Source organism: Tachyglossus aculeatus, chromosome 10 (genome assembly GCF_015852505.1).
Source record: "Tachyglossus aculeatus isolate mTacAcu1 chromosome 10, mTacAcu1.pri, whole genome shotgun sequence".
NCBI classification, from domain to species: Eukaryota; Metazoa; Chordata; class Mammalia; order Monotremata; family Tachyglossidae; genus Tachyglossus; species Tachyglossus aculeatus.
The window spans coordinates 27,559,894-27,574,938 of record NC_052075.1 but is presented as its reverse complement, the minus strand read 5'-3'; the positions used below and the strand labels follow the sequence as shown (position 1 = coordinate 27,574,938).

The following is a 15,045-nucleotide window of genomic DNA, read 5'->3' as shown; positions in this document are numbered from 1 at the left end:
AGGTCGCGGGTTCTGAGCCCGGCTCCGTCACTTGTCAGCTGTGTGACTTTGGGTAAGTCACGTAACTTCTCTGTGCCTCAGTGACCTCATCTGGAAAATGGGGATTAAGACTGTGAGCCCCATGTGGGACAACCTGATTACCTTGTATAATAATGATGGTATTTGTTAAGCGCTTACTTTGTGCAAAGTACTGTTCTAAGCGCTGGGGAGGTTACAAGGTGATCAGGTTATCCCATGGAGGGCTTACAGTTTTAATCCCCATTTTACAGATGAGGTAGCTGAGGCACAGAGAAGTTAAGTGACTTGCCTGAAGTCACATAGTTGACAGTTGGCAGAGCTGGGATTTGAACTCATGACCTCTGACTCCAAAGCCCATGCTCTTTCCACTGAGCCACGCTGCTTCTCCCCCAGGTCTTAGAACAGTGTCTGGCATATAGTAACCGCTTACCAAGTACCATAATCATCATTATAATGATGGTAGACTAAATACTAAATAGCATAATAGAATAAATACTCATTGGGAGCAGAGTACGCATCTACCAACTCCGTTACACTGTACTTACTGCTTAGTCCAGTGTTCTGCATATAATTAGCGCTCAATAAATACCACTGACCATTGATGATGCTATTATCTATTAAGCACTGTCTGGGGGCCAAAGCCGTGGGCTGAAGACTGGGATAAATACAAGGAAATCAGACTGAAGCTAGTCCCTGGCCCATGTGAGGCTCAGAATCTAAGAGGAAGAGAGAGTAGGCACCTAATCCCCATTTTACAGATGCAAGAACTAAGGTAAAGACAGATGGAGTTTCTGGTCACAAGTCACACAGCAAGCCACTGTCAGAAGGAGAGACAGTGCTCGTTCTAGACGGTCACACTCCCTTCCTCACTATCTTCTACTTGTGTTGCTCACTGTTTCTCTTGCATTTGATGCTATTGCATTTTATCCTTTTTTAAAAAATGAAGCACGTTACAATCTCCTTTCCCGGGTTGTCTGGCAATAATCTCACCATCCCAGAAGTCCACTGAACTTGGGGTCAACTTTGGTGTTTTAGCTCTCACGTACAATCTACTGGTAAATCCTGTCAGTTCTACTCCCCATTGCTTGGGTTCTAATGCCAGCTCTGCCATGTATCCTCCTCCTGTCTCTTCCCACTCCATACTTCACTCTGCTGCCCGGATCATTTTTCTACAAAACCAATCAGGACATGACACCCCCCTCTTCAAAAATACTCTAGTTGTTGCCCATCCACCTCCATATCAAACAGAAATTCTGTAGACCTTCCTCTCCACACAAACAGCAACCACCCTAGTCCAGGCTATTGAATCAACCTTTCTCACCGCCTCCAATCTATACTGCTTCCAGCCTTTTCTACCGACAATTTATACTATATGTTGCTGTACAGATCATCGTCTTGAAGCATCATTCGATACACATCTCTCTGCTCAATAACATCCAGTGACTTTCCATTTCCCTTTGCATCAAGCAAAAACTCAGTTGGCTTCAAAGCTCTCCACCAACTCCCCACATCTGACCCACCAGATCTCATCGCCAACTACCCTCCAATCTGCCATTTTTGTTCCTCACAAACTCCCCTTTTAAGTGTACCTCACTTTATTATTCCATCTCCATACCATTACTCGGACTGTTTCCCCCACCTGGAATGAATAAATACGATTGAATGAACTAACCCCCATCTCTCAGACAACAACTCTTTCCATTGTCAGAGGAGAACACGAAATGTCTCTTGGGTTTCTGTCACAATTTTCCATGTCAATCGTGGCACTTGTTGAACGCTTACTTGTTGAACGCACCAAGCACTACACTAAGGTCTGTGGTAAAAAGGTAGTCTGGTTCCACATGGGGCTGTGTGTTTGTGTGTGTGGGCGCGTTGCGGGGTGGTGGGGAGGAGAAAGGAGACAGGCACCGAATTCCGAGTTTGCAGAAGAGGGAACTAAGGCACAGAGAAGTTAAGTGCCTTGCCCAGGGACACCCAGCAGGTAAGCGTGGCCTAGTGGAAAGAGCACAGGCTTTGGAGTCAGACGACGTGGGTTCTAATGCCAGCTCTGCCATGTATCCTCCTCCTGTCTCTTCCCACTCCATACTTCACTCTGCTGCCCGGATCATTCTTCTACAAAACCAATCAGGACATGACACCCCCCTCTTCAAATAAACTCTAGTTGTTGCCCATCCACCTCCATATCAAACAGAAATTCCTCATCATTGGCTTTAAAACATTCCACACTTTGCCCCCTTACACCTCACCTCGCTTCTCTCCTCCTACAACCCGGCCCGCACACTTGGCTACTCTAGTGCTGACCTTCTCACTGTGCCTCGATCTCGCCTGTCTCGCTGCCGACCCCCGGCCCACGTCCTGCCTCTGGCCTGGGACGCCCTTCCTCCTCAGACCCGAAAGACAATTATTCTCCCCGCCTTCCAAGCCTTAATGAAGGCACATCACTTCCAAGAGGCCTTCTCAGACTAAGCCCCACTTTTCCTCATCTCCCACTCCCTTCTGCATCCCCGATTTGCTTCCTTTGCTCTTCCCCCCTCCCAGCCCCACAGCACTTATGCACATTTCTGTAAATGTATTTATTTGTATTGATGCCTGTTTCTCCCCCTCTAGACTGTAAACTCGTTGTAGGCAGGGAATGTCACTGTTTACTGTTATACTGGACTTTCCCAAGTGCTTAGAACAGTGCTCTGTACTAAGTGTAAGTGCTCAATAAATACAATTGAATGTATGGTCAGCTGTGTGACCCTGGACAAGTCACTTAACTTCTCTGAGCCTGCGTTACCTCATTTGTAAAATGGGGATTAGGACTGGGAGCCCAATGTAGGTCAGGGACTATGTTCAACCTGATTACCTTGTATCTACCCCAGAGCTTAGAACAGTGCTTGGCACATAAAAAGCATTTAAGAAGTACCATAATTATTAAGTACTGGACCTGGGATAGGACCCAGGTCCCCTGAATCCTGGGCCCGTAATCTTTCCATTATACCTCGCTGCTCCTACGCCTCCTACTACTAAAAAGTTGAAAAGAATTTGTATGTCCTTGCAAGCTGTCCCCAAAACCTTGATAACTGCTTCACACATAGTAAGCGCTTAACAAATACCATCACTATTATTATTACTACCACCTTTTGGGCGTGACTCAAACCAGCTGTATATCCATGTCTCAGTATTTTCTCGGCTTGTCACAATTTATTTTAATATCTGTCTAGCCCCTCTACTCTGAGCTTGTTGAGGGCAGGGAATATGTCTACCAACTACACACAGTACGCACCCAAATACAACTGACTGTCACAGAAGAAACACACACCTTACTGAGAGGCGAGATCAGTTTCATCTATTGCTCTTTCAGTCTATCACAGAAATAAATTTGTTAGGCAGTGTTTGCCTTTTGCGAAGCAATGTTGGTTGCCTCCCAGGATTTTATGCTTTACAGGAGGTTGCAAATTGATTCTAAGATATGTTTTAGTACCTTCCTAGGTATCGATGTTTAAACTGACTTGTCTCTAAATTATGAGGTTCATCTTTTTTCTTTCTTTTATAGAAAATGTTTTGCTCCTATCTGCTCACTGGCTGTTTTTCCTGACCTCAATGAATGCTTAAAAATAATAGTAATGCAACAGTATACCTGCCAATTCCTTACATAGCCTGGAATGCAGCTGATTTTTTAAGTGCTCATAGTTTTTCAAACCATTTTCTCGTTTCCCCAGTATTACTATACGTATTGCTACACGAGACTGCCTCCCCCCTAAATAATAATAATGATCGCATTTATTAAGCGCTTACTATGTGCAAAGCACTATTCTAAGCACTGCCTTAAGCTCATTATGGGCAGTGAACGTACCTGCTAATTCTGTTGTATAGTACTCTTCCAAGTGCTTAGTACAGTGCTCTGCACATAGTAAGCACTCAAAAAATATCATTGACTGATACGCAAATTTCTTTTTTATTGAGAATATTTAAAAACTGAAAATGCAATTCCAGTCTTTAGATCCTGAGACAAATCAGGGCACTTAAAAAAAATGGATAAAACTAGAATTCCTGATTTGATAATGGACTGATTAAAACATTGAAGGCGCGTTTATAGATCATGTTAGTAAACAGAATGCCTTCCCAGACTGAGCCCCCTTTTTCCTCTCCTCCTCCCCGGGGCCCTACCTCCTTCCCCTCCCCACAGCACTTGTATATATGTTTGTACAGATTTATTACTCTATTTATTTTACTTGTACATATTTACTATTCTATTTGTTAGCATAGTATTTTTGTATTTTTAGAACAGTATTATTCTATTTTTTATTCTATTATTCTATTTCGTATTATTAGAATATTTTTGTTAATGATGTGCATCTAGCTTTACTGCTATTTGTTCTGATGACTCGACACCTGTCCACATGTTTTGTTTTGTTGTCTGTCTCCCCCTTCTAGACTGTGAGCCCGTTGTTGGGTAGGGACCGTCTTTATATGTTGCCCATTTGTACTTCCCAAGCGCTTAGTACAGTGCTCTGCACACAGTAAGCACTCAATAAATACGACCATGAATAAATGAATGGTGGGACCACCTGATAAGACTGACGGGGATTCTTAAAAATTTTATACAAAACCAGGTTTCGTGATTTCAACTCCCACTTTCAAATCTGTACAGCAAACAGTGTGTAAGAAGAGGAGGTACACAAAAGCCCCAAGACTCTGTTCACTCCGAAATTCATAGCACAACCCAAATACTTCCAATAAGGGGGATGTGACTTACAATCCCCAGTTCTTTGGTACAAATGTATCCTTTCTATCTTCCATCTTTGTCAGCCTTCAAGGTGGTCAAACACACCAAGCTAAAACACCTAGAAATATAATTGAGATAAAGCTCTTGGTTATTAATCTCTGAATAAGTTAAATGACCAAGACAGAAGTGGGCAATCCAGGACCAGAAGGCATTTCCAGCAAGACTACAGCAATTATCTACCCCAAGAGTTTAAAATGGCTACAGCCATTCAAACCCACCTCATCCAAATAGCTACCCCGCTGGTCCAAGTACTTGTGTCATCCTCGACTCCGCTCTCTCGTTCACCCCTCATATCCAAGCTGTCACCAAAACCTGCCGGTCTCACCTCCGCAACATTGCCAATATCCGCCCTTTCCTCTCCATCCAAACTGCTACCCTGCTCGTTCAAGTTCTCATCCTACCCCGTCTGGATTACTGTATCAGCCTCCTCTCCGATCTCCCATCGACCTGTCTCTCCCCACTTCAATCCATACTTCACGCCGCTCCCCGGATCGCCTTTGTCCAGAAACGCTCTGGGCATGTTACTCCCCTCCTCAAAAGTCTCCAGTGGCTACCAATCAATCTGTGCATCAGGCAGAAACTCCTCACCCTCGGCTTTAAGAATCTCCATCACCTCGCCCCCTCCTACCACACCTCTCTTCTCTCCTTCTCCAGCCCAGCCCGCACCCTCCGCTCCTCTGCCGCTAATCTCCTCACCGTGCCTCGTTCTCGCCTGTCCCGCCATCGACCCCCGGCCCACATCATCCCCCGGGCCTGGAATGCCCTCCCTCTGCACATCTGCCAAGCTAGCTCTCTTCCTCCCTTCAAGGCCCTACTGAGAGCTCACCTCCTCCAGAAGGCCTTCCCAGACTGAGCCCCCTCCTTCGTCTCCCCCTCCTGCCCCTCCCCATCCCCCCGGCCTTACCTCCTTCCCCTCCCCACAGCACCTGTATATATGTATAGATGTTTGTACGTATTTATTACTCTATTTTATTTGTACATATTTATTCTATTTATTTTATTTTGTTAATATGTTTTGTTTTGTTCTCTGCCTCCCCCTTCTAGACTGTGAGCCCGCTGTTGGGTAGGGACCGTCTCTATATGTTGCCAACTTGTACTTCCCAAGCGCTTAGTACAGTGCTCTGCACACAGTAAGCGCTCAATAAATACTACTGAATGAATGAATGAACACCAAGCCAACCATGTTCACTTCAAGTTTATCTGACCCCATTCCCTCTCATGAAATCTCTCGCCCCTTCCCTCCTCCCCTCCTTGACTTCCATCTTCAACCGCTCACTCTCCACTGGTTCCTTCCCCTCTGCCTTCAAACATGCCCACGTCTCCCCCATCCTAAAAAAACCCTCTCTTGACCCCACCTCACCTTCTGGTTATCGCCCCATCTCCCTCCTACCATTCCTTTCCAAACTCCTTGAACGAGTCGTCTACACCCGCTGCCTCGAATTCCTCAATGCCAACTCTCTCCTCGACGCCCTCCAATCTGGCTTCCGTCCCCTACATTCCACAGAAACTGCCCTCTCAAAGGTCACCAATGACCTCCTGCTTGCCAAATCCAACGGCTCCTACTCTATCCTCATCCTCCTCGACCTCTCAGCTGCCTTCGACACTGTGGCCCACCCCCTTCTCCTCAACACGCTATCCAACCTTGGCTTCACAGACTCCGTCCTCTCCTGGTTCTCCTCTTATCTCTCCGGCCGTTCATTCTGTCTCCTTTGCAGGCTCCTCCTCCCCCTCCCATCCCCTTAATGTAGGGGCTCCTCAAGGGTCAGTTCTTGGACCCCTTCTGTTCTCTATCTACACTCACTCCCTTGGTGACCTCATTCGCTCCCACGGCTTCAACTATCATCTCTACGCTGATGACACCCAAGTCAACATCTCTGCCCCTGCTCTCTCTCCCTCCCTTCAGGCTTGGGTTTCTTCCTGCCTTCAGGTCATCTCCACTTGGATGTCTGCCCGCCATCTAAAACTCAATGTGTCATTCATTCATTCAATCATATTTATTGAGCGCTTAGTGTGTGCAGAGCACTGTACTAAGTGCTTGGGAAGCACAAGTCGGCAACATATAGAGACGGTACCTACCCAACAACGGGCTCACTGTCTAGAAGGGTGAGACAAGGTGTGAGCTCTGTAACATCTCCCCTGCTCTGCTCCAGTCCCCTTCCCACTCCCTTGGACTCTCCCAATGTGCCCAGCAGTATTTTGAGAAGAGATCTCTCGCCTCCTCTCGAAATCTATCCCCTCCACTTGCGCTTCTAACCCCACCCCTTCATACTTTATTAAAACATGTGCCCCCTCCCTTCTTCCTTCCTTGGCTGTCATCGTCAACTCTTCACTTTAGAATGGTTTCCTCCCCACTGACTTCAAACAAGCTTATTTATTCCTTATCCTGTGTGCCAGTCCTGAAAAAGATGACTTGGAGCCTATTTTTTATTACTTGTCAGGCAGTTTATAGGGACTCCCACACAGAATTCCTCACAGAGAAGAGATTCTTCAAATTCATTCAATCAGTGACCCACTAAGTATCTCTGGCTTGGTCGGAAGGAGCAGAGGGGGACTCTCAGGTTCCAGGGTTCGATGACGACTGCACTGGCGTTATCCTCGACTCATTTGATTCATTCAACCCACATATCCAGCTCATGTCGGTTCTGTCTTCACGGCATCGCTAAAATCCGCCTTTTCCTCTCTCCCCATATAACAACCACACTGATCCAAGCATTTATTCTGACCCATGACGACGACTGGACTGCTGCATCGGCCTCCTCGCTGATCTCCCTGCCTGTCTCTCCCCACTCCATCCAGTCCACACTTCACTCTGCTGCCCGGATTATTTTTCCCCAGCTCCCTTTCCCTTCTGCATCGTCTATGCCTTTGGATCTGTGACCGTTTGGCATATCTGATAGTCACCCCACCCTCTGTCCCACAGTATTTACGTACCTATCTATAAATTATATATCACCAATTATTTATTTATAGTAATGTCTGTCTCCCCTTCTAGACTGCTCGCTCATTGTGGGAAGGGAACACAACCACCAACTGTGCTGCACTGTGCTCGTACCACTGGTTGATTTGATCTTTATGTTTGTACCTTAATCATTACTGACCAATTATTTTAAATCATCAGAGGTAATTTGGTTAAAGTTGTACTCAAACATGTTACTTTGTTATAGAACTACATGGAAAAGTGTAAAAGCCTGAATCACAGGCTGAACAGTGAACCAGAGAGCCAACATCACAGAACAAATGACCAGATCGGCAAGAGAAGCAGTAAAGAGGCAGAACCAAAGTAATCTGCTACAGAAAAAACACAAGACGAAAGCAAGGAAACACCTGATAGAATTCAAAAGACCACCACCACACACAGAAGGAAACTGATCAGTTCATGATGTGCTAACAATCATTCTGAGAGATGAAGCTTTTGTTATCAAGCTGCTGACAAGGGAAAGCTCATTAAGGAGTTTACAGTCTAGAGGGGAAAGACACACACAAAATTATTTACACATAGAATAATAATAATAATAATGGCATTTATTAAGCGCTTACTATGTGCAAAGCACTGTTTTAAGCGCTGGGGAGGTTATAAGGTGATCAGATTGTCCCATGGGGGGGCTCACAGCCTTCATCCCCACTTTACAGATGAGGTAACTGAGGCCCAGAAGTGAAGTGACTTACCCAAAGTCACACAGCTGACAACTGGCAGAGATGGAATTTGAACCCATGACCTCTGACTCCAAAGCCCGGGCTCCTTCCACTGAGCCACGCTGCTTCTCATAGAAGAGGAGGATAAAAGGATATGTAGATGAATAAGTGCTTAAATAGAGGTATAAATCTATATGTACAGACTTGATACTGATGGGTAAGAGTGTACAAATGTTTAATGTTCACAGGAGTGCTAAGGGGGGAATTGGAGGGATATGACCTAGGGAGAAGAAAAATTCATCAGAAAAGGTTTTCTGGAAGAGGCATGGTGTCTAAAGGTCTTTGAAGGTGGTAAGCTCACTGTGGGCAGGGAACGTGTCTACCAAACTATTATACTGTATTCTCCCAAGTGTTTAGTAAATATGATTGATGGGGAAATTTGGGTCTGTGGCAAATATGAAGGGGGATGAAATTTCAGGCAGAAGGAAGAAAATCAGGTCCCATTCCTCCCAAACACTCCTATATACCAGAATGAGGACCCAGGAGTCCAGTTTCTAAAATAAAGACAGGTAGGCTTCAGGAGAGGTCTGGAAAATCCACTCCAGAATCAGAAGCTGGAGCGTAATGGAGTCAGAAAGACTGAAATTCTAATTCTGGCTCTGCCACTTGTCTGTTGTGTGACCTTGGACATGTCACTTAACTTCAGTATGCTTCAGTTTCCTCTTCCGTAAAATGGGGATTAAGACTGTGAGCCCACTAATGGGTAGGGACTGTCTCTATATGTTGCCAACTTGTACTTCCCAAGCACTTAGTACAGTGCTCTGCACACAGTAAGCGCTCAATAAATACGATTGAATGATTGAATGAATGACTGTGAGTTCCACATGGGACAGGGATTGTGCCCAACCTGGTTAGCTTGCATCTACCCCAGGACTTAGTACAATGCCTGGCACAGAGTAAGCCCTTAACAAATACCATACAAAAAATAATAAAAAAAAACCCTACTACTTTACTCCCTACAGCTTCAGAGTTGGGACCCCATCCTGTCATATTATTATTATTATTACTATTATTATTACAAGGAGTTCATTTATAAGCCAACCACTATTCTATGGCAGCTAGATTATAATTCAGTAGGGTGAAAGAAGAGGGAAAGGAAGGGGAGGGAAAAGGAAACCCACCAACCAAAACCCATTGGAACTGAAGTTAATGAATTCCATTTAATATAAAAATCATATAGCACTCAAAAGATTGACACTATAAGCTTCACAATGAGAAATACAGTCCTTGTTGGTAAACTAGACTCATAAAATGGCTAACAACATCCACAATTCATTCATTTGAAGGGAGGAATCTTACATTCGATTGACTAGACAACCAAAGTTGAGACTAAACTCAGAAAGTTGTATATTTCTGCTTCCGTTCTATTACAGCTAATGTAAAAGGGAGCTAATTAAAATCAGTGCTGCCTAAAATGTTAAATAAAATCTAGATACCATTTTAGGGTAGCAATTCTTTGATCCCTTTTCACTCCAGATCTTCCCACGTTCTTTCGCTTTGCTGTTTTGTGGGCATGGGAGCAAGAGAAGCAGCATGGCTGGTGGAGAGAGCACGGGCCTGGGATACTGAGGACCTGGGTTCTAATCCTGCCTCCACCACTTGCCCGTTCTGTGACACAGGTTAAGTCGGTCAACTTTTCTGTGCCTCAGTTTCCTCAACGGAGGAAAATGGGGATTCAATACCTGTTTGCCCTCCTAATTAGACCGTGAACCCTCGTGGGATGGGGACTGTATCCAGCCCGATTAACTTGTATCCACCCCAGCTTTTAAAACAGTGCTTACCACACAGTGAGAACCTAACAGATACCACAAAAAATAGAGACCACCCGGCTTTGATATGCCTTTAAACTTGACCATTTTGGTTATGTCGGCGCTAGCGGCGTGGCTCAGTGGAAGGAGCATGGGCTTGGGAGTCGGAGGTCGTGGGTTCTAATCCCGACTCCGTCACTTCTCAGCTGTGTGACCCTGAGCAAGTCACTTCACTGGGCCTCGTTCCCTCACCTGTAAAATGGGGATGAAGACTGTGAGCCCCCCGTGGGACAACCTGATTACCTTGCAACTCCCCCAATGCTTAGAACAGTGCTTGGCATACAGTAAGCGCTTAACAAATACCAATATTATTATTACTATTACCGCGGCCCCGCTCCGTTTGGGGCTGCAGTTCTCGGCGTTCCCTTGGGGCAGTGGGCTCCGTTCCTGGGTGACCTTGGGTTCTAATCTTGACTCTTCCACTCACCAGCTGTGTGACTTTGGGCCAGTCACTTCACTTCTCTGGGTCTCAGTTAACTCATCTGTAAAATGGGGATGAAGACTGTGAGCCCCACGTGGGACAACCTGATGGTCTTGTACCTCCCCCAGTGCTTCGAGCAGCACTTGGCACCTAGGAAGCACTTAACCAATACCATCATTACCCCAGCACTTCAAGCAGCGCTTGGCACATAGTAAGCTCTTCACAAATACCATCATAACCCCAGCGCTTCGAGCAGCGCTTGGCACCTAGGAAGCGCTTAACAAATACCATCATTACCCAGCACTTCGAGCAGCGCTTGGCACCTAGTAAGCTCTTAACAAGTACCATCATAACCCCATTGCTTCGAGCAGCGCTTGGCACCTAGGAAGCACTTAACAAATACCATCATTACTCCAGCGCTTCGGGCAGTGCTTGGAACCTAGGAAGAGCTTAACAAAGACCATCATGACTCCAGCGCTTTAAACAGTGCTTGGCACCTAGGAAGTGCTTAAAGACCATCACTACCCCAGCACTTGGCACCTAGGAAGCGCTTAGCAAATACCATCATGACCCCAGCACTTCGGGCAGCGCTTGGCACCTAGGAAGCACTTAGCAAATACCATCATTACCCCAGCGCTTCATACCTAGGAAGCGCTTAGCAAATACCATCATGACCCCAGCACTTTGAGCAGCGCTTAGCAAATACCATCATGACCCCAGCACTTTGAGCAGCGCTTGGCACCTAGGAAGCGCTTAACAAATACCATCATGACTCCAGCGCTTCGAGCAGCGCTTGGCACCTAGGAAGCGCTTAACAAATACCATCATGACTCCAGCGCTTCGAGCAGCGCTTGGCACCTAGGAAGCGCTTAACAAATACCATCATGACCCCAGCACTTTGAGCAGCACTTGGCACCTAGTAAGCTCTTAACAAGTACCATCATAACCCCAGTGCTTTGAGCAGCACTTGGCACCTAGGAAGCCCTTGGCAAATACCGTCATGACCCCAGCGCTTCGAGCAGCGCTTGGCACCTAGGAAGCACTAAAAGACCATCATTACCCCAGCGCTTGGCACCTAGGAAGGGCTTAACAAATACCATCATGAGTCCAGCGCTTTGAGCAGCGCTTGGCACCTAGTAAGCGCTTAATGAAAACCATCATGACCCCAGCACTTTGAGCAGCGCTTGGCACCTAGGAATTGCTTAACAAATACCATCATGACTCCAGTGCTTCGAGTAGTGTTTGGCACCTAGGAAGCGCTTAACAAATACCATCATGACTCCAGCGCTTCGAGCAGCGCCTGGCACCTAGGAAGCACTTAACAAAGACCATCATGACTCCAGTGCTTGGCACCTAGGAAGCGCTTAGCAAATACCATCATGACCCCAGCACTTCAAGCAGCGCTTGGCACCTAGGAAGCACTTAAAGACCATCATTACCCCAGCGCTTGGCACCTAGGAAGGGCTTAGCAAATACCATCATGACCCCAGCGCTTCGAGCAGCGCTTGGCACCTATTAAGCACTTAATGAAGACCATCATGACCCCAGCGCTTCGAGCAGCGCTTGGCACCTAGTAAGTACTTAAAGACCATCATTACCCCGGCGCTTGGCACCTAGGAAGTGCTTAGCAAATACCATCATGACCCCAGCACTTCGAGCAACGCTTGGCACCTAGGAAGCACTTAAAGACCATCATTACCCCAGCGCTTGGCACCTAGGAAGGGCTTAGCAAATACCATCATGACTCCAGCGCTTTGAGCAGCGCTTGGCACTTAGTAAGCGCTTAATGAAGACCATCATGACCCCAGCGCTTCGAGCAGCGCTTGGCACCTAGTAAGCACTTAATGAAGACCATCATGACCCCAGCGCTTCGAGCAGCGCTTGGCACCTAGTAAGTACTTAAAGACCATCATTACCCCGGCGCTTGGCACCTAGGAAGTGCTTAGCAAATACCATCATGACCCCAGCTCTTCGGGCAGCGCTTGGCACCTAGGAGGCGCTTAGCAAACACCATCATTACCCAGCACTTCGAGCAGCGCTTGGCACCTAGGAAGCACTTAAAGACCACCATGACCCCAGCTCTTGGCGCCTAGGAAGCGCTTAGCAAATACCATCATGACCCCAGCTCTTCGGGTAGCGCTTGGCACCTAGGAAGCGCTTAGCAAATACCATCATGACTCCAACGCTTCAAGCAGCGCTTGGCACCTAGGAAGCGCTTAGCAAATACCATCATAACTCCAACGCTTCGAGCAGCACTTGGCACCTAGGAAGCACTTAAAGACCATCATGACCCCAGCTCTTGGCGCCTAGGAAGCGCTTAGCAAATACCATCATGACCCCAGCTCTTCGGGTAGCGCTTGGCACCTAGGAAGCGCTTAGCAAATACCATCATGACTCCAACGCTTCGAGCAGCGCTTGGCACCTAGGAAGCGCTTAGCAAATACCATCATAACTCCAACGCTTCGAGCAGTGCTTGGCACCTAGGAAGCACTTAAAGACCATCATGACCCCAGCTCTTGGCACCTAGGAAGCGCTTAGCAAGTACCATCTTGACCCCAGCTCCTCGGGTAGCGCTTGGCACCTAGGAAGCGCTTAGCAAATACCATCATGACCCCAGCTCTTCGGGTAGGGCTTGGCACCTAGGAAGCAGTTAGCAAATACCATCATGACTCCAGCGCTTAGAGCAGCGCTTGGCACCTAGGAAGCGCTTAACAAATAGCATCATGACCCCAGCTTTTCGGGCAGCAATTGGCACCTAGGAAGCACTTAAACACCATCATTACCCCAGAGCTTGGCACCTAGGAAGCGCTTAGCAAATACCATCATGACCCCAATGCTTCGAGCAGCGCTTGGCACCTAGGAAGCGCTTAACAAATACCATCAAGACCCCAGCTTTTCGGGCAGCGCTTGGCACCTAGGAAGCGCTTAAAGACCATCATGACCCCAGCTCTTGGCACCTAGGAGGCGCTTAGCAAATAGCATCCTGCCCCCAGCTCTTCGGGCAGGAAGCGCTCAGCAAATACCACGGTGACCCCGATGCTTCGGGCAGCGGTTGGCCCCCAGGAAGCGCTTAGCAAATGCCACCCGGCCCCCGGCGGTCCGAGCGGCGGCGGTTGGCAGCTAGGAAGCGCTTAACAAAGAGCAGCACGAGCCCAGCGCCTCGAGCAGCGCTTGGCACCGAGGAAACTAGGTGCCGTCACTAGGAGGGGAGGGGAGGGCCGGGCCGGGCCGGGCCCCACGCCATCTTCCCGGGAGACGGCGGGCGGTGGGGCTGACCTTTCGGCCTTGCTCCCGCTCTCCCTGTCGGGGGCCGCGGGGGGGGGGGGTCACGCTTACTCGGCTCGGCTCGGCTCGGCCCAAGTGTGCGGCGGCCCGGGGCCCGAAGCCACCTCCTCTTCTTCCTCTTCCTCCTCCTCCTCCTCCTCCTCCTCGCGCAGACGGGCCGGGGCGTCTGCGCATGCTCCGGCGCCGAAGCCCCGCCCCCTCGGCCCCAGGGCGGTCGCGGGTGGCGCGGATTGTCCCCAGCCGGCTCCCGTAGTGGGGGGGGCGGGGGGGGGTGCCTTCAGCGGCTCCTCTAGGGAAAAAGGGGAAAAGTCATTCATTCATTCGTATTCATTCATTCATTCGTTCGTATTCCTTCGTGTTCATTCAGTCAGTCATTCATTCATTCGTATTCATTCATTCATTCATTCGTATTCATTCATTCATTCGTATTTATTCACGCATTCATTCATTCGTATTCATTCATTCATTCATTTGTATTTATTCACGCATTCATTCATTCGTATTCATTCATTCATTCGTATTCATTCATTCATTCGTATTTATTCACGCATTCATTCATTCGTATTCACTCATTCATTCATTCATTAGTATTCATTCATTCATATTCATTCATTCATTCATTCATTCGTATTCATTCATTCGTTCGTATTCATTCATTTATTCATTCATTTGTATTTATTCATGCATTCATTCATTCATTCGTATTCATTCATTCGTATTCATTCATTCATTCATTCGTATTCATTCATTCGTATTCATTCATTAGTATTCATTCATTCATTCATTCATATTCATTCGTTCATTCATTCGTATTCATTCGTTCATTCATATTCATTCATTCGGTCATTCATTCGTATTCATTCATTCATTCATTTGTATGTATTCATTCATTCATTCGTTCGTATTCATTCGTTCATTCATTCGTATTCATTCGTTCATTCGTATTCATTCATTCGGTCATTCATTCGTATTCATTCATTCATTCATTTGTATGTATTCATTCATTCATTCATTAGTATTCATTCATTCATTCGTATTCATTCGTTCAT

The 15,045-nt window shown here is 47.0% G+C and overlaps 1 protein-coding gene across 8 annotated transcripts in view; it reads right to left on the bottom strand.

The window, feature by feature from the left end:
• Window positions 1-14,127, bottom strand: part of APBB2 (amyloid beta precursor protein binding family B member 2) — a 125,621-nt gene extending 111,494 nt beyond the window's left edge. For 7 of the 8 annotated variants that reach the window (XM_038752136.1, XM_038752139.1, XM_038752142.1 and 4 more), the window contains exon 1: window positions 10,615-10,710. The gene's annotated coding sequence lies outside the window, so the exon portion shown is untranslated. Of the gene's footprint in view, window positions 1-10,614; window positions 10,711-14,047 lie in introns of those variants that run through there. The other variant, XM_038752137.1, reaches the window with a different exon arrangement.
• Between the last annotated feature and the right edge of the window lie 918 nt (window positions 14,128-15,045).